General features: G+C 43.6%; 1 protein-coding gene across 18 annotated transcripts in view; it reads right to left on the minus strand.

Moving 5' to 3' along the window:
• arvcfb (ARVCF delta catenin family member b) overlaps nt 1–21,147 on the minus strand; it is a 208,692-nt gene that overhangs the window by 17,541 nt on the left and 170,004 nt on the right. The window lies entirely within an intron of this gene.

Raw genomic sequence — 21,147 nt, forward strand, 5'->3', positions numbered from 1 at the left:
CAAACCCAGAGTATTCGAGAGGGAGGTTTATCTCACTAGCACATAACACATTCCACCACAGTCAATCATTAGGCCTCCCTCTGATGGAAACCTAATTACATTATCAGCTATTAGACAGTGCGGGCACAGGGAGAGAGAGAGGAGTGGAATCACATCAGATCAAATTTATTCATCCAGGCTTTTTCTTATTTTGCACAAACAGGTTCGTCACTGAGCGCTTTACAAGGTATCAACAAGACGCAAAGCAATTAAATGAAAATGTAGAAATTTCAGAGCGAGGATATTTCCACTGTCAAGATCATTTTGAGCTGTTTCGTGGAGTCATACATTTTTAATGGCAGGATGCATCACACCACAGGAAGGGAAGACACCTCGTCAGATTTTGATGGATTGAGTCAAACAATTGTTTTGACAGCTGCATACATGTTCAGGTCCTATTTTACATCAATTCTAAAAAGTAGTCAAGTAAAAAAAAAAAAATCCATGCTTTGTTGTTCACATTGAGAGGAAAGTAAATGTCTTTGGAGTAAGGAATCAAAACAAATCCAGAACAAAGCAAGGCCACAGTGTTTCAACAGGGGGCACAATCTGCTCTTACTCACTGAGGTTTTAACAGACTTACGCAGTCTGCATCACAAGTTAGCTGATGCTTCTGAACTGGTGGCTAAAATTGTCTTTTACACAAATACCAGTTCACCAGCAGCTTCCTTCCTATCCTCTACAATAGGACACAAGCAATTTCAAATCCTTCCTCTATCCCTCCAGGCTCAAATTAAAGAAAATATAACCCACCGTTTCATCCCATGTCTTCTGAGGCCAGTATTTCCAACGTTCTATTTGAAAACCCTTGTATTATGTGGGCAGGGATATATAGTAACCCTGTTTGATTGATGCGCAAGGGCTGACACGGCCCTCAGTGCATTTTTTGGAATGTAGAAAATGAGAATCATTTTGTAATACGACTGTGACTTGGGTCCAAGTATAAAAGCATGAAAAACCTTAAGAGGGCATCTTGGAGTAACGTCTCAATTATTGTCTTACTTGTTTCAGCAGAAGAAAAGCAAACAGTGAAAGAGGGAAGATTGTCATTTGTGTGCTTCAGAGGTACAACGGAAACCAGCAAACTAACATTTGTGCCTCTAAATCCATATCTCACACCCGTAATTTGCAGAGAGCGGAAGCCTGGGCGCGCTCCGAGATTGCCAGATTCAGACACAGCTACATAGTTGTTAACACTCAAAAAGCAGGGTTTTCATCCCTGTGGTGTTTCCCCCTGACATCATGCCAAGCCTGCTCCAGAATGTGTGTGGGAGGAACTGCAAGGTCAGGAGGATGTTACTGTGGGTGCTGCTTGAGAAAACTTAGTTTCAAACAAGCAGCACAAGGAGGAGTCATCATGCACAAGACCCTGGTTGTAACCATGTGCTAAAGCATCAATCACATCAATAGGTTTTCTCGGGGGCTACGCAAGAGGGGAGAGTCTGCAAACCAGACACTCAGCAACATTCTGCATGCTCCTCATATTTCTGGGCCTACTGGGTGCACACTCAGCAAACTGGAGACCGTCTTGCACGCAGTCCCGTTGACAGACACTTCATCTCCAAGGCAGATTCTCTCTGCACAAAATGTCAGCCATGTTGAACCTTTGTTGCCAAGTTCGCCTGCGCTCTAAGATTGCGCCTTTTACGACCATAAATGCCTTTACTGGCAGCCAACTGAAGCGACTTATGAAATTGGCGTTTTACAAATGGGGGACTCAAGACAAAAAAAGACTTGTATTGTTCAACAAAGGAGGATGAGAGTGGAGGGAAATTCATTGGGCCTTTAAACTAATTCCTTTATCCTTGGTGGAATTTCTCGCTGTTGAGCCAGAGAATATCTGCCAGAGCTTTCACTCAGCATCGTTAGCGGGGGCTTAATGTCAGCACAAAGTGCTTTAGGTCTCTCCTGACAGCACTGGCCAGGTCGAGCTCTGTTGGCAACCATATACTGTAGTGTTGTTCTTGCTGTCATCAGTCAACTCCTGCTAGCCTTCTGGCCTGCTAGTTGTCAGTTTGTTAGGCTGAATTACAATTCAGAGGGGGAGATGAGCTGTCAGTGTGAGGTGACCTTGGCTTTGCTCAGGGCAACGCACAGCCCTATATTCTGTGACAGACTACAAACATGATGAGATTACTTAAATATGGATGTATTGTATGGTGCGGTGTGGGGTGTATGCAGTTGCATTTCTTTTTAAGTTAGCACACACTGCAGAGTATACTGTGTCCATCCAACGGGCACACAGTAAGTAAAAGTCACATATATGGTGCAAGGTCTGGTACCAGTGGTGGAAACAATATTCAGATCCGTTACTTAAAGGTACAATATGAATTGTCGAACCTGTTGAAAGTCAACCAAAAAAATAGGGGGCAGCATATCACCAGAGTAGCTGCTAAGTGCTGCTCACTACACTCTTTGGCATTAGCTACTAGCTGCCATTAACTAGTCAGCTCAGTTAGCTGTGCAGCTAGTGGCTCTGACTGGAGTTTGCCCCGAACGTGAGCTCGGAGCACTGGGGATTGTTGGTGTTTACACTGCGGGCAACGGAACTGGAATCAACAGCCTTCCAGTGAACACAGCCTCCATGATCGAAAGAGGCCAGTTTGATGACAGGGAAATGGTGCCAAGGTGATTGATGATGGCTCCACCAGGACTCTGAATCTCGGGATGATGAAGATCACGGCAGGCTGAGACAGGACAGCCACGAAGAGAGAGAGTAGCAAGAGAAAGTTAGGGCATCACCTGAATGTTTTCCCATCTAACTAGGACAGCCAGATCAAAGTTAGTATTGCTGCAACATTGGCAAGACAAGACAAGTTTCATTTTGTTTCTGTTGAGTTTGAATAAGTGAGTTTTCCAATAAGTCAACCAGGCAACTAAGCTTGTCTTATTTTGGTTAAGTTAGGGGTGCTTGCAGAGAGCTATACTATTGGTCTGTCTATCTTGAGGTACAAAGCGTCATTACCAAACAGGATGGGCTGCAGCTAGATTGGTAACTTCAGTAGATAACTTTACAATACGATACACAGACATCTGTGACATAACGTCAGAGCTGTTACTTCTTCATATTCTGTTAATATTGTTCATTCATTTTTTTGAAAGTTCAAACGAAAGTTCTTGTCATATCTCACCACTGCACCACACTGTAAAGATTTAAAAAACCTTAAAAGCAGACGTTTGGCAATGAAAAAATACTTCATTACAAGTCCTGTACGGAAAATGTATGTTAGCAAAATATATTAAAAGCAGCTATAATAAATATTTTTTATTAAAAAAAAAGATCAAATAACACATGTATGTGAAAGAAGCCACTCAGCCACAACCAACTAACAGAGATTTATGACCAAACTCTGCAGCTCCGTTCAGCTTCAAAAAGCATTTCAGTTTCTTTCAGCTCTATTTTTTTGTGGTTCTGGTCTTTATTGTGCTGGTTCACTCTCACTCACTCTTACATGACTCAAGACTCAGTAGTGCTGAGGGACGAACATACTCAAACACACACATATGAATGAATGTGCACAGTTGGTAAGGTGCACACAAGGTGCTCAAAAGTCTATGCTCATCCTAAATGAGGTGAGAGAGGAGAAGCTGCAGGTTTCTTTTCAAAGCAGAAGACGACTGTGACAACTCCTGCAATTGAAGTGAAGCTTAGTGCCGGAGAAATAAAGAGAAGGGGTTTTGTGGGGCTGGGGCAGTGCATTAAGTTGAAATGATTGAGTGATGCTCAGTGAACAGCTAAAGCATTCATTTGGTTCAAGTAATTTCACTATTGGCTGCAACTAAAACCAAGGTGTAGCAGCGTCAGGCCAGTAAATCAAGGATGAATTGACATCTGAAGAAGAGACACACACTTATACATGTATGTGAGCATAAACTCAGACCCATACACTCAGACAAACACCTCACTGACTCAGTTCTCTCAACCTTCCCCTTCCTCTAGCATAGATGGCTGCATATGTGCACACCTCAGCAAACACCTCCGTACACATCCACAAACACACCGAGCTCTCGCCTGGGCGCGTCAAAAAGCGATGTTCATCGATCTCGTCTGCCTCAAACACGTACAGGTCTCTTCCTCCATTTACACAAGCACTGTACTATTGCCATTTATTTACTGCTCCGTTTCTAGCGCATAGCACTTCCACTGAATCATCGGGACATGATGGTGTATCACTTTCTACAACTCATAGGGGGGTTTAACAGCGCTGTGAACGACTCGAGAGAGATGCAGGGAGATAACGTGAGTGGCAGATGGAAAAAAAAAACAGAACAGCAGAAAAAAAAAATCTCCCCTATCTGTCATTTTTGCTAGATTCACAGGAATACTGCAATAACACGCAGCCTCTGACCTTTGCACTCCTGACTTCTGCTTAATTGAAATGCTGGTGATGTCCAGATCTGTGCGGGAAAAAGTGTTCTGCTGTTACTCTCTGTCACTCTCATATTAGTCTCTTCAGGTAGTCATCACAGAAAGATAGAGACATGGATGACAGAGTAAGAAAAAGAGAGGAGACATACTGAACTGTGCTGAACATAGCGTCTTATTCTCTCCCTATGAAACACACTTAGAAATAGACAAGGTCATTCCAGTAGGGAAGCCTGTCATGGAGTCTCCAGTCTTAATCCAAATCAGTCACGCACATTTAACCCCGCCAGCCCCCTTTTAGGTAAAAGTGTTTTCATATAAGTACACGCTGGTATATAGGAGAGTGCTATAGTGCTAATGAAGACTTTTGCAAAGGCACAGCATGGCAATGGCAAAAGCAGCACATCATTAAAAGTAGTATGCCACCGCTATAATAATGGTCGTGACTCTCTCGGGTTCATTAAAAACCAAAAGGTGAGTGGTGGAGTCACGTAAACAAAAACAAGTAAATTGGCAGCATTCCCCGGGGCATAAGAAATGCCTTCAACAGTTCTGCCTTGAGTCATACTGTACAGTGTTTGCAAATTATGCTTATTTTTCTATTTCTTAAGACTGCTTGAAAGAGCACCAGATGGATGGAGTTTACAGACAGCATTAGTATTCCGATGGATGATGGATAATTGTAATTGGACAGGCCATAATGCATGTAAACCATCTGTAAATACAGCCAGAGCAGCTATGGAGAAGTTCAGTGGGCCACATTATGTTTCTAATCGACATATGAGAGGGACATAGAGTAAATGCTCTGATGAAGGCTTTATTTGTTAAACTGCCAATAAAATGGCCACAACTTGACAAGACGTAACTCTTTTTTATTATTGCTGCAGTGCTACATTTCTTTTTTGGGGGGACATGTACAGAAACTCGGCTGAATAGTTTCAATCAAGGAATGCATGCGAATCAGTTTGGGGGAGTAACATACTAAGAATGGCTGGCAGGTGGGTACAATTGATCTTTACTGTTGATTCTAAACTGTAAGTTTAACTACAGGAGGTGACATGCCTTGATTATTGACAGGGGGATGAGAAATTTTCATTCCATTTACGTTCTGGAGATGCGTCTTAATGTCAGGCCCAGACACGAGATGCATGTCAATGCAGGGTATAAATGTCAAAAAGTACACTTAATTGACTCTCAAATCCTCTTTCCGCTGCTTTCTGGTGTTCTTTCTGTTGTGGTGCACCACTGCGAAAAAATCTACTACTCCACATAGGTTACGCCGAAAACAAACACTCTTTTGCAAACACAATTTGACCCACGTCTAGTTCAGTTGATTTAAACCACGCAAGTGTCCCCATCCTAAGCCAGAGGGGGAACATGTGATAGAGGCTTGCATTCCCTTTCTCTCCACAGCTCTCCTGACAGACTTGGAGGCGAGCAGAGCCAAAACAGAGTGCACTGCCAGGCTGCAAAGGCCGTTCACCCTCCGGTCACCCCTTCAGACTGACAGGAGACTGACAGGATCCAGGAGTCAAAGCTTCATTTACTCCTCTCGTACCCGGTTGGCCCCTGCCACAGATTGGCATCTCTATGGGCAGCCCCAGGGCACCGCACATTAGCATACCCACACGGTGGTTTGGCCATAGTTTGTTGGATGTTGACAAAGAGAGGCAGAAGGTGGCAACTGGCCCATCTCTTGGACAGCTACCCATCAGCTTCAGCCACAAAGATGTCCTGGTGTGTTGGGGGTGGTTTCAGAGACAGGAGAGGGAGTTGGTGAAAGAGACAGAGAGGACGGAGAGGGAGAGATATCGCTGAGGGCACAAGGCAAACGTGGAGCACAGACCCCTCACTCCCTTCCTCTGTACATCTGTGCCATTTCACAACATGGGTCCTGCTCCAGCGCTACCAAACGTCTGATGTGTCAAAGCTCGTTTCCTACCATTTAGCACAATAGGACCCCTTTCAGCAAGCTGCATCTGCAGTGACAGGGGAGTACTTCCTCTTTCCTGTGCTGATAGGCCAGCAAAGTCCTGCTGTGGGCTTTTAGTCCAGAGAGGACACATCAACACTCCTAGCAAAAACAGGCTGTTGTCAGAAACGTCCGAGTACTCCTTAACAAAGTCCATTGGAACTGCTCCTTCTCTTCCGCCACAGCGCCTGAACTTTGGACAGAAACACAGCGCCAGTGGGTCTCATATTTTGAGGCCATACTTGTATTAGGTTTTCTGTGGTTTGCTCAAGAATGTGCCTCGCAGCTACCCGGCCTCTCAGTGGATCAACAGTGGTAATGCTCTTGTTGTTTGTTTCCAGTGTTCTGCTAATATAATAGTGTTTCAGGGCCTGAGGTGATGGTGTTAGTTTATATTAGAATCTCTGTCAGGTGGAGATGTTATTTCCCTTTGGATGAAAAACATATTGACAAGATGTGTCACTTTTCGAGTTGGGCAGAGCACAAAAAAGCCTTTCATAACAATTTGCCGCTATTCAACAAAATGGCTTTCAAAGTTAATATTGTGTATAGTTTAAAAATAGTCATCATGTAGTACAGATGGCTTGTCTGCACATAAAGCCACACAGGGCAGGACAGGTACAAGCTCTCTCTCTCTGCTTTGCACTGTCCAAGTCCTGCTGGTATTTCTTCACAATTAGTGCCACCTGTCATCATCGTTCTCATAATTAGCCTGTTCACATTATGTGGGAGTTTGTGTCAATATATAATTGGTAATGGGAAACTTTGCAAGGCTGATTTCAGTCTGATAACTTGCTAAAGCAGTTGGTATGTTCAGTACAGAAAAAGGCACAATAATACTCCATTCAGACCCACACAGAGACCTGGGTCAAACTAATATCAGCGATTTATCTGAATCAACACGTGTCAGCCAACCCACGGCTGGCCAGGGTCAGACGTTGCTCAGCCTTGGTGAACTGGCATTGTTATCAAGAATGAAAGTAATTTCATAACACCCACATTTAAACATAATCTAACCAACTCTTCAAAAAAGTGACAGGGAGAGCAAAAAAAAGAAAGATTGAGTTTGCTGTATAATTTATCTGTCTAATTCTCTGGTTGATCAGTAAAGTGTGTGGAACTACACTGCTGCCATCTTGATTTGTATGGTGATGTGAACCTTTGCAAGTCATAAACATGGCACATCTTTCCTTCTTCAACCTGATGTGAATGCAGCTTCAGAGCCTGTCTTACACGGGTGTACACTACAGCCATGAGGCTGAAGCTGCCAGGCTACCCTGGTTCCTACAAGCTGTATTGCCCACACACACAAACACACACATTGCAGATATATGTCTGGACTATTCTATTATGTTGGCTGCAGATTGAGAACAGATACAGAGGAGCCTGCTGCGGCTGTGCTGAGAACATTTATTTTCTCTCCCTGCTTTTCTTTTCGCTCTTTCTTCCTCCCTTCCTCATCTTCTCCCACCGTCTCTCTCTTCTTCTCTCTCCCACAACCTCCTGCATCTCCACCACAAACACAAAATGCAGCAGATATGCCAAAACTGCTGTACCTATTGATGTAGACAATACGTGGAGATGAAAGGGTACACGATGGTAGTACTAGGGTTGCTATGGAAACCCCCTTCCATTTCCACTAACAAATCTGTTCATTCGATGTTCATGCGAGAGAGACAGGAAAACAACAGCTAAAAACACAGGAAAGGAACAAACTGCTTTTCATTCTGCGTATTACGTAACACAGCAACTTGGTCATTTAGGTGTGTTGAAAACAGTGACTTGCAAGTCAAATTGCCCACCAAAGTAGCTTTAAATTGAGACTTTTCTCAGCCTTACCTACAATTCCCATAATTCCACAGCAACTGACCGAAATGCTAGCCTGAGGGCTGCAATTAGTGGCCAAGCCCTGCTTATGCTCCGTGTAAGTTTGTGTTAAGCAGCAACAGCTCCCTCAAACGCTCAAGTGCTTCACAGTGGAGATGCGTGTGTATCAGCTTTTGAGCATATTAGTGTGCATGACTCTGTGTGTGTGTGTGTGTGTGTGTGTGTGTGTGTGTGTGTGTGTGACAGTGGAGTATGTTTCAGCATCACCTTGAGTGCCTGCTGTCTTTACCCAGGCAAGTCACGTCCTCAGCCAGACACGAATGAAACTAGAAACTCAGGCAACAGCAAGAGCCAACCAGAGAGAAAGAGATAGAGGGAAAGAAAGGGGTAGAGTGAGAAAGAGATAAAGATAAAGATGTGTGTGTGTGTGTGTGTGTGTGTGTGTGTGTGTGTGTGTGTGTGTGTGTGTGTGTGTGTGTGTGGAGGGCGATGGACAAGGTTCCCTATTTCCTGTTTGGCAGCTTTAGTCACTCACCTGAGCCTGAGAGGCTGAAAAACAAGCTTAAGTTGTCAGGGTGGTCTTGTGCTTTCATCACAAATTCCAACGTACAGTCGATTCTCAACATACTACATTTCACAGGGAAACAATGCAGCGACAGAGGATGAGGAGGAGGAGGAAGGGGAGAACGGGGGGGATGAGAAATAGAGAGGTGATGGAGAGAAAGATGGGGTACGGTGGCAGGTAGAGAGTAGAGGTGAAATGAAAAAGAGAGGATAAAGTAAGGCTGTGAGAGGGGAGGAGAATAAAGAAGAAGAGAGGAGAAGAAAACAAGAGTGACAGCAAAGCAGGTGAGCAGGGGAGGAAAGGAATAACATGGTGGGTAAGGGACAGGAACGGAAAAAGTTGAAAGAGTGAGGAGGGATGGACGGATAGAGACAGAGGAAACAGTGACTGTATGGCTGAGCTATGAACGCCGTATGGTGGATGGGACAGCTGTCTGGTAAATAGTCCGCAGAGACGCGTGGATCATGTCAGGGCAATAAGAGAGTAATAAGAACGGAGAAAAGAATAAAAACCATCTACAATCTACCACTGCAGCAAAAACTAAACGATGTACTCTGCAGTTTGGGATGGGGGTTTGGAGGTTGGGTGTCTAGCCTTCGGGAATAAGCCTAGATAATCCTGTGGACTGCTGGTGTGTGTGTGTGTGTGTGTGTGTGTGTGTGTGTGTGTGTGTGTGTGTGTGTGTGTGTGGGTGGGGGGGTTAACAGAGATATGGCAGTGACTGGAACGAGGACTGAAGATAGGGGCCTTAGACTGAAGCAGATGTGGGGGGGTGGGGGGGCTGGGCCTGCAGTCCTCATGATGGAAAGGAATAAAGCTTAAACACACATACACAGGCGCTAATGTCTGTGGTTGAATTTTTGGTTTAAAGCTGCTGATACCAGTAGTCAGTAGTTGGTGCCAGATGCACCAGTGACAGTTACCATTTCAGGGAGAAGCTTGCTATTGTCGACCCTTATCTTTGTAAACTGTGTGTGCAGTATGACAATGGAAAGCATAGCAACAGTAACTAAAAGGAGGTTTTCATTATATGTGAGATCCAGCGCTCATGAACAGTGTATGACGCCTATATTTTATATTTGGAAGTGATTAACCTGTGATGGGATGTGGTGACAGTCTGTGTCTTGTCCCTGTAGGGCTTTGTTGTGTTTCTGTATCTCTTTGTTCTGTCTCTGGAGGTCCTCTTGGCTTATTCTACTTTTGTCTCCCTGAGTTGCAATTAGCCTAAAAGATTTCACCTGTGTTCATTTCTTAGCTTTCCCACCTGTGATCTGTCTACAGTATCTAAAGCACCCGTACAGCCACAGTACTGCACATACACCCACACAGGTGTCACTCATTGTGCCTCAGTACACCTCTGCTCAGGACTCCGTGGGTAAGTACAGGCTGACTGGCATTTCTCTGACTTTACTCTTAGTTTTGTTGCACATGTTGGGGTAGTAAATGGAGTTTGCCGAGTGTTGATGTTTAACCTATGCACCCCAATAAAGCAAAACAGGAGAAAAAATACATGGTTTCTAGTTTTACTGTTGGCTGTATTTCACCTTGAATTCAGACCAATTAAAACACCCTAAACTCCGTCTAGCTGGCGCGCCGCAGACAACCAGTAGCATCCTCTGTCTCCAGCTAGAGCCTGCATCTGGGAATGTGTGATGACCGCTGTGATGGTGTTTGACGGTGGAGGGATTTCCTGTGTCTGAGTCGGTGTCAACACCCATCTCTCATTTAACGCTCCCTCCAGCCTCACCAGCCCCTTCTTTGTGAAATGGCACAGTGTGATGGATACTCTGGATTAACTCTTGCCATGGAGGATGACAGTCCTATGCTGTTCTCCCACCCCACACACACACAGACAGACAGACAGACAGACACACAGACACACACACACACACACACACACACACACACACACACACACACACACACACACACATCTGATGCTGTGGTCCATTTTCCCAGGTAATATCCTTCCTCTCTCTCTCTCTCTCTCTCTCTGCAACACCCTGACAAACAACACCACCTCTAATCGCCATATAATACCACCCTCATGGTTAGAGTTTGACAGAGCATTTATGTGCATAGATGAGATTGTGTGTGTGTGTGTGTGTGTGTGTGTGTGTGTGTGTGTGTGTGTGTGTGTGTATGAGCGAGAGCGAGAGAGAGAGAAAGAGCGACTGTGTTTGTGGACAGCTGTATGAATTAGGATTTGTGTGTGTGTATGTGTGTGCTTATAAGAGTCAAATGAAAGGCAGTGAGGATGAGATGAGTTGCCCCCGCCGGCTTAAATGAACCCATCGTCAAATCAAACAGACATTAAAATCCAAAATACTTGTGATTATAGACCAGTCAAACAGATTGGCTGTGGATGCTAAAAAAACACTGCCCTCTTCCCATTCGCTCCTCTTGCATAAATAGAAGCTTGCACTGAGACTGTGGCCTTTCCACTCTTCTGCTTACTTGCTTGCAAAGGAGTGCACAAATTTTATCATGTCAACTTTTAACTGTATAAGCATCAGTTAAATCGCTAAAATATAATCTAAAGCATCATTCTTGTCTGATATATAGTGTCACTCTGACTGATTTTATACTCACAGTAAAACCTCAGTCTGGGGACAGTTTGATTGTACGCCTGCCAGTGCTGAACTCCTCTCTGCTTCATCTGACCCTCTCCTTCGATCGTGTTCAAGGACAGCAGTCCTTAGGGTGCGTTTAGGTGCTCCTGGTTGGAACAGTCTAGACTGTTTATGACCAATATTTCATTTACTGTTTACCAGTAACAGGACAGTGGCATATTCTGAAGGGGGGTGTTTTCCCCCCTTGCTAAGCCTCTGTTGTAGCTCCGGCGATGCCAGTCAGTGTACCATTAATCTGTTTTTAATTAGATTAAAGCATCTCTCTCAGAAACAGGAAGCAGGGCTCTTGTGCCTCGAACAGGGCCAAACAAAGGCTGCATTTGGCAAATGAATCTCACTGCGCTGCCTCCTACTTCCCTGGAATCGTTCTTGTCCCATAATTATCATTTTGCTCCAACTGCTCAGGTTTGGGGAGTCGGGGGAGGCGAATGACATGGTTGATCATCTGAAGAGGCTGATGTTGCTGGCTACTGTGGACTCCCAGCACTTTTTGGAATCCCACAGAGCGTCGTAGGAGGAGGAACACTGATCAGGGGTTCTGAGTTTTGTGGGGGTAAGGAAAGTTTAAAGACTTTGAGAAACGGTTGATCACTGCTGTCATAGTGGGTGGAAGCGCTGCTAAGTTTATGCACAGCCACAGAGGATGTACAGGGAATTAGAGGTGCCCCACTATGCTTTGCCAAACACAGGTGGATAAATGCTGCCATGCATCAACGCACACACAAACACACACACTAATCTGCAAGGACTTCCATTCCACTAATGATGTGTAGGTCAGCCACTCTCCACGAGACCTCCTAGGAATAGCATTATTATGCAAACCTCTTTGTGTTGCCAACAGACCACAAGGTGGTCTCACTTAAATAAACCTCATTTGTTCTTTACTCCTCCTCGCCTTATTATCACTCCTTTTCATCAGTGCCTGTGTGAAACAGCCCATGAGAGGACAGCGGGGAGCTGGAGAGGGGTTTGCAGTAGCTAAAATGTCAGCTGCAAGCCGCTGGCTATTCACATAATTAGCCCCTTTTCTGTGTTGTGCTTAGTTTTATTATCAACAACAAAGGAGGGAATGTGATTGGCATGTGAGCAGTGTCAGGCCAGCAGTGGCCAGCTGAGCAGTCTCAGTGGTACTCCCAACAGCTGGTGTGGCAGAGCGGGGTTCGGTTCTAATCTCAGGTGAGATGGCGAGGGAGGGGTGAGTGGAACATTTAGCATCTGGTGCCAGCCTTTAGCATGCTGGCATACAGTATAAAGACAAGATGGATACAATACTTCTCAGAGTGCATATGTCTGCACTGTTGCCATGTTCCCAAACCCACAATCAAGACAATTAGGTCTGTTTACTCCAAATGACACTTTAAGCATCTTGTACCCAGATGATATGCAGATACGTTTCCACATAGGTATACGCATCTCTGCTGTCACCCAGATTTGATTAACTCCAAGTTGCTTTTCCAACCATTTTGATGTAAGTCTGAATCAGTACTACTCCAGTCCAGAGGGCGGTGGCACCTAGAGCTGTTTGGGGAGTATAAAAATACAATTCAGCTCGCTAGCGAACAACTAACCATCAAATAACACAAACAAGTGGGTGATAACAAGGACAAATGTTCTGCTCATGGGCACTCACTCAATGCTGCTCTGTTATCTCTAAAAATCATTGTGCTGCCTCATTCAAAGGTTGCAATGACCTGGGATCAGTTTAACCCTACTCATACACCTTAAATGCCTTATTTATGACCACAACCTTCAAAATCACTTCTCGTCGCTGTAATGTGAGAGGGAGAAATATTTCTCATTTTAGCTGCAGGAAAGTACTTTCAGAGGCTGACACAGCTCACAGCTGGACAGAGTTAAGTTTAATTACGCAACTGGAAGCAATGGATGAATTCACATCTATCTGACTAGAGTGAATCTCAATAAGTTCATTTAAAGTTGTCTTGAATTTTTCTTGGCAGCACTTCCACTTGACTTTTGTGATATCAGATCTACTATCGTATCTGCCCAAGATGTATGACGTAAGTGTTAAATATAACATCTCTGTTGACTCAGAGCCATCAATAATCTATCGGTGCCGCTTGGTGCACTCCTGAGCAAAGCTGTTCAGCGCAGGGAGCTGTAATTACATATAAACAGTCTGGGTTTCAGAGGAGCATGATTATGTCTAATGTTTTGGAACTAGGTTTTTGTTTGTATTTATTTATCCTTTATTTAACTAGGAAGTCTCCTGAGATACAATCTCTCTGTTTGGTTTTTGTTTATATCTCATTTAGCTTTGCCTCTGCATTTGAAGGTTACGCCAGAAATGGAACAGAAATATAACCAATTAGTCACTCCTCACACCTCGTGATACACTGGCCTCCTTTTCTTAGAGGAGGACACACTTCCCTCTGGACGTGATGGCATCAAGTCTAAGAAAACGCAGAGGCGATGCAACATTCTGTATACTTGGCATAAGGGAGGTGTAATGCCAAAGGAAATGTAATGACTGAGACCACGAAGAGACGGCGAGTGACATAAGGTGCCAGACAGTCTGGAGGCCGCTATGTGTCAAGATCGTGGAGAGGCTGAGAGTGACAAAGCATGTGTGAATGTCCATGAGCATGTGTCTATATATGGTGCATACAGTATGTTTACATGCATCCTTTGTGTATTTGTCCAGCGTCTGTGTGTACTAGTCGCTCATGAGGTAGACATCTTTATTTGGAGCCTCACTTGGCTGTGAAATGTGACAGCAAGAAGTGAGAAAGAGGAGGGGAAGGAGGGACGCAACCGGAGCAACTGAGCGGTGAGTTTATACTGAACAAAGGAGTACGTGATTCACGGAGTGGTCAATCGGCTGCAAGCTAGCAAGAACTCAGCAAGGCCAGGAGTCAGCATTCACGGTCTTGGTGTTAAATTCCACAGCCATGAAAACAGAGAGCACCCCTGTAAGACCATTGCTTGGAATTTGGGATGGTGGGTAAATTATTCATGATACCGGGTTTTAACATGTGGTGTAAAGTAGACACAGAGCGCACCAAAACTACCCCTCCCCCTGGAATTGTGCTACTCTGAAGCAGACTTGGCAGCAGTTAATGATGCAAAGATGCTCCATCTTGAAAAATGGATCTTCTTGAACGTATTTGTTCACTGCAGCAGGACGTTCATCGTGCCTTTGGGCAAGACTACTGTTTTCCTTGCCGCAGCTTATGAGCCATCGAGATATTACAGAGAGGATTAGAAGAATCAGATTCATGCCACAGAGCCATCAAGCGAAATATTTCTCCTCCATGAGCGGCGACAACAGCAGACACAAACAACGGAAGTGTAGCTCTGGTTTCCTTAATTCAATTGAGCCTCTGACTTTTCACACTTCAAGAGCTGAGACGCGTCAGAGACGGCGATGACTCCGATAGCAAAACAGTCAGTGTTCATTATACTACAAAAAGAGATCTCCAGTGGGATGATATCAAAGAGGGTTATACAATGCAATACATAACAGCTCGAACTAGCGTTGTTTGTCAACGCTAAGACCTCTCCACAAATTAAATGCTCAGCTTGCAAGACAAAGCAGTGAGTCGGGTTACACAGTTGTCGTCTCGGTAAATGCTGACTGTTTTCTCAATTGCTCAGTGTGCGTTTGTGAGGCGAAGGGAGCACAATAAATCTCCCTGGGATGGAGCGAGCACTGAAGTGGCAGAGAGCAAGAGAAATGAGAATTAGTAAGCGAGGTAGAAAGAGCGAGAGCATCGGGGCAAGCTCATGGAAAGCACTAAGGCCTTTCAAACACAAGGCCTTTATTGCTTAGTCAGATTACCCTTATTGTCAGATATGACTAATTAACACTACATAATGCAGTTGTGATCAATCAGCCTCACTGGAAACTACAAGCAGTTTGACAAAAAGATTCATCACGCTGGGAATAAGCTCTGCCAGAGGAGAGAGCATTCACCCACATAGTTTCCAATTATTCCCCCATATAAAAGATATACTTGTTGGGAGTGTGCTGGCAAAGAAGTAAAAGGTAAAAGAGAGTTCACTGACAAGTTTTTTTTTTCAAGATGGTTAATGGCAGACTTTTGACTGGCATGACTATAATGCAGCATCAAGAGTACGTATGTACATCAGGTGATCAGAGAGAAACCTTTCTACCCACAACTCACATTTGAGTTGTATTTCAGCCATGTTAGCAGAAAAGCTCCAGAGATGGCAAAGTAGGGTGGTCGGCTGGTTAGTTAGTCTGTCCACCATGCTGATCCAGATTCAACTATTTATAACTGTAGGATGGACTGACCCAAACTTTCATGGTTCCCAATCAATGAATCCTAGTAAGTGGTCATGCTCTGACTTCTCTAGTGCTGTCATGAGGCTGACATTTGTGGTTTTGAGTGAAATGTCTCAACAACTACTGGATGGCTTTTCATTTGGTACAAACATGTTGCCCACGGGATAAACTGCAATAGCTTGTGCGATTCCCTGCCTTTTCATCGAGAGCCATGAATCAGGTCAAAATTTCGATGGCTTAATATGCAAAACTAATGATTTTTCCATCAGCTTCAGTTGTAGCTTGAGTTTAGAGCCAATTAGCAAATACAAGCATGTTAACCCGCTAAACTGGTGCACAGAATGGTAAACATTATTCCTAATAAATATCAGAACGTTATTATTATCATTGCGCATATGTTAGCCTACTGATGTTAGCATTTAGCTGAAAGTACCACTGTGGCTAAGTATAGCTTCAAGGCAAGTTTTTGTTGCTATATCTGCATGGCCACATGGGTCCATGTGACGTAAATGTAGTCATCTGCCTAAAATCTGTCACTGCACAGACCTCACTACAAGACTGTACATGTGCTAGAAAAGCAAACTGGGACATCATTTTTTCTTTATTATTTTTCTTCTTCTTGTTCAGCCAAACACAACAAACGAAGGAACTCTTCTTGTTGTAAGAAGGTCACCATCATGTTTGTGTCTGGAGTCCAAGTGCAAATCTGCAGCTGTCAATATTGTTGATATAAATGTGCATGTGCAGTTACAGATATATGTAACAGAGTCCTGTTTACACGAAGTTGTCTTGTCTCTTAACGTATCTGCACTCCTTTTACAAGGTTCGCTTAGCTGTACGTACATCACGAAAAAAGGCCAAAGCGCACTCTCCTCATCTGTCAAGGTCAAATGATTCCTGGCTTGGTTTTGCTGGGATCTGAGCACTTGCAGTCATTTACTTTAGCTGCTGGATTTGAAAACACATGCACATGCTCAGACACGATGTGAGGCTCTTTTATTCTCCTGCATCGAGACGCCGCTCTGACAATACAGTGAAGAGAGACGAGCGCAAGAGAGAGCAGATGAAGAGGAAAGGGGAGGAAGAGATGAAGGTTGCATAAAAAAAGCTAATTAATTTGTGTAACTGTGTTTTCTCAGGACAGCCAACAACTGTTTCTGTATTCTGTGAACCTCCTCCTCAGGTTGGAAGAAACCTCAGCAAAAGGAAAATTTCATTTTTAGTTTTTACTGTAGGTTTTTTTTAACCTCCACTCTCAGAAGAGGAGGTAAAATCTAAACAAGTGCACACACGCAGTCATCACATCTTCTCTCTCCCCCTCCTTCCTCCCCTCACCTGACCTTTCCCCAATCTAAAGGTTTACGCTGTGGTTTCAATTAACTGCGGAGAAAATGTTTCATCATCTCAGGGGCTGGCGCACTCACCGGCTTTTTAATGAAATGCGTCTTTTCACACTTCTTAATTACTTTTGTTACGGCCACACCGCTTTCTTTGTCTGCCTCTGTTCTGGGCGGCGTGAATAATGCACTGCCAGTAACTTTGGACTTCTCTGCTGATGTATGTGCCTGCAACAGGTCCCCTTTTTGGTACAACAGCACAGACCAAATAACTCACTTAATCACTCCTGGGGGACAAAGTGGCCACATAATCAACTAGAAGGACAAATCACGACAACTTAACAACTTTATTTTGTAACATCTGGGGGGTCAGACTGTCAAACCTACTGTGTAAACCAGCAATTCCTTTTTTCAAACCAAAACGACTTGGTTAAGGTTACAGAGAGATGGTAAATGGACTGCATTTATATAGCACTTTTCTTTGTTGACCACTCAAAGCACTTTACAACACATGCCACACTCACACACCGATGACACAGCTTCAGAAGCAAGTATCTTGCCACTCCACTACGACATGCAGACTGGAGGAGGCAGGGTTCGAACTGCCAACCTACTCATTGGTGGATGACCCACTCTACCTCCTGAGCCACAGCCTGGAAAGATAACACATGGTAATGGTTAAGAGAAACCAACACTGGCTGTTGGTAGCAGGCATTAAATGAACCACAGTCCATGGAGCTAAAGTCAGTTGTCATTGTGGTTACAAGAAACCAACGTTGTATTTGGTTGCAGACGGGACGCAACACACAGTCGAGAGGTTTTGCAGTGGTATTAATTCAATCTTCTTTTCTAACTCTTGGCGAGAAAGTGAAGAGTATCAAAGTGTATTTCCACAAATGTAATGCTAGCTCTTCAAGGTGCTTCGGGAGCCGTGCGCTACCTGCTCACACATCACACACACAATGTTAGCGACAAGCTGGTGAACATAGAAACGCATTTAGCAGATCAGGAGATAAATATTTTTCTCAGGATATCCTGGAGACCAAATACAAGTTAAAAAAGGGAGAATATAGGGCTTACATTGATCATGGGTCCAGAAACATGACTCCAAATGAATGCTAACATTGCTCTGTGTCTGCTGGATATGTAAATAAGCAAGTGTTGCCTCTTTGTTCTCCATTACACCTTTATACAGTGATACTATGTCAAAGTTGTGTTATAGCTTGTTCCTCTGGCATGTGGCCAAAGAAATGAATATAGAAAAAGCATTAAAGTTATTCAAAACAATCTAAAAAAACTACTGGTTTTAACCTTCAAAACATACATCAAACTATACTGTATACCAAATGTTTGTGAAGCTAAAAATACCCATGAGGCTATCTTGTCTTGCTCTCTCTGTCTTTTTTACTTTTCCTTTTTACACACACACATCCACACAGAAACAAAAAGATTAATCAGTGGCCACTGCCAGGTCCAGTCTGGTCCCAGCGTTGACCTCTCTCTCTGTCTGACATCAGATCAGGACCAGGATACACATGTAATCTCCCATATCTCCTTCAGCCATCGCCACAGAATAGTTGCTCTCCCTATCTCTCGACAAAAACTGATGACCAGGGGATGTGGCGGTGGCGGAGGGTGGAGTGCGTGCCTGAGCCCACACAAACGTACTGTACGTTTCCATAGACAAACAAACAAGGCACCCAGATGACTTTTATGGCGTCGCGGTCACCAGCACTTTCACCTGTGATGTTTCCCAAAGACGAGAATGTGATAAATGTGCTTTAAAAGTCAATGTAGGTTTTCCTCTGGTGATTAAGCTTATTATCCATGCACCTCACTGTTGTTATTCGCCTTTGTGTTGAGCTAATAAACGTCAACCATGATTTGTCTGTCTGCAAGCGAGAAAATGCCGAGCGCTCCCTCCAAACGTGAACGCACACACACATTTCAGCTGTGCATGACATTTAGGCCGATAACGATAATTGCTTTCTCTGGATTCAAAACTCCAAAGGGTGTTGTTAGCACATTGTGTAACGTAATCGCACCACAATTGTAACCACTATAGATCCACAGTTGCAGCATGCCAGCTTGGCTTTTCCCATGAAAACCCAGTGAGTGGAAAATATTAATTATGATCCTTGGAGCTCATCTGCCTCCCTTTACTTTAGGAGTGTTAAAAAAAAAAGGCGAAATCGGCTTAACTTGGAAAAGCACGGCAATTAATTGTGATCTAGTTTAATGAGAGCCCACTTTGCTGTGTTAATGTGGCTAATTAACAGTCAAACAGGAAGTGGTATTGACTTTGAGTGCCTGCCACTAGACATTGATGAAGGTGCTGATGTGTAAATACCACATAAGGGCATGTAACAAGTGCAGGCAAATTCCACAGACACCACTAAACAGATGGACAGCCACACACACACACACACACCTCTCCACAGAGGAAGGTATTATACAGACTCACACACAAACACACATTATATTACCGTACGGATGCACTGATGTGTGTGCCGCATACTAATTTGGTTTCACAACTGCTACAAATGCCTGTCAGCGCCAAAATGCAAAAAGCAAAGAGAGAGCGAAAGCACACATACACAGTTAGTCACACATGATTGCTAGAAGCAGTTGTAGAGTCTGGGGACAGAGCTGCACTCTTCAACCATCCATGTGGTGAGTTTGCCAAGCTACACGTACCAGAGGGGCACACAAACCAGGAGAGGAGAGGAGAGGAGAGTTACTATTCTCCGAATATGGTCAATAAAAGCACACTCCCTTGAACTTCATGACCCAACAGCAGTGCATTCAACTGTTCAAATAACAAGAGAACATCTCTCTCTGTCCAGCTTTGTGTGTTGCTAAAATAAAATATCTGCAACATTGAAATGTTAGAAATTAAGTCCTATACCACACTATGGCTTGTAGGATCAGCTAGAGTGGGGCAATATGGTGATAGACTGTATGCTGTGAGATGAGAGAAATCTGTCAACCAGCAGTGGGATTCTGTGCCATTTATACCAAAGTAGCTATGCTTTCAAGGTGACTCGTATCGCATTTATGGCAGTACTGGATTTGCAGCAATCCAGTACTGCCATAAAGAAGGCCCGCATATTGATTTTGAATCAATGTGGTAAAGTTCCTTGATTTGTCAGAGATAAGATTAAATCACTAGATTAGCCAAACACAGACTAGATTCTAGTTAGTTTCTCTGCTATATAAACATTTTGTCCATTTCCATTTCCATTTCCATATCTCATGATATTTTCCAAGATCCCAATTGAGGTTGCAGGTAAGAATTCTACACCTAGACATCTGGGTATACACCTTTTTCCTCTCTTGAGGAGAGTTAGATGAGAAGACTGATATTGCTCTCATGTTTGTTTGGTAAAAAGGAAGCTAATGCCAGCAGCTGGTTAGCTTAGCTCAGTGCAAAGACAGGAAACAGAGGAAAACAGCTTGTCTGGCTATGTCCAAAAGGGACAAAATCTGCCAACCAGCACCTCTACAATTCACTAATATTATATCTTGTTTGTTAAATCTGTACAAAGTGTAAAAATGACAATTCACTGTTTTATGAGAGGTTGTGTTCCTAACTATCTCTTTTGAGTCAACTAATTTATTAATTATCAGGTTTACAAAATGTCAGACGATTGTGAATCTGACATCTTCAAATGTCTTGTTATGTAATTTTCAATTACATAAAACAGAGAAAATCAGCAAATTCTTCCAAATGAAAAGCTCAATCCAGAAAATGATTTCTGCTTGAAAAATAACTCAGATGATTAACTGATTATTAAAATTGTAGCAGATTCTCTGTTCACTGAATACTCAATGAATCGACTGCTTGTTTCAGCTCCAGTCTCGAAATTAAATGAGATACTGCACACTATGGTGCAAGATTCCACTCCTAGGCTGAGTAGTCACCAATGAATCATTGCACAATACAATGCAACAGACGAAACAATGCATTCCCATTAGCTACAAACTTGATAGAGCTCAGTAAACAACAACAGGCTGCTTTTTTATTGCTTTTTGTGTCCCAGCACATTGTAGCAGTATTTAGCAAAAACACGGCTTAGAGAGTTGATGCTCTCATAAGCTGCCAACAATCCACTGTGACAGTGAAGGCACAAAACCATCA

Source organism: Chaetodon auriga, chromosome 5, assembly GCF_051107435.1.
Source record: "Chaetodon auriga isolate fChaAug3 chromosome 5, fChaAug3.hap1, whole genome shotgun sequence".
Classification (NCBI taxonomy): Eukaryota; Metazoa; Chordata; class Actinopteri; order Chaetodontiformes; family Chaetodontidae; genus Chaetodon; species Chaetodon auriga.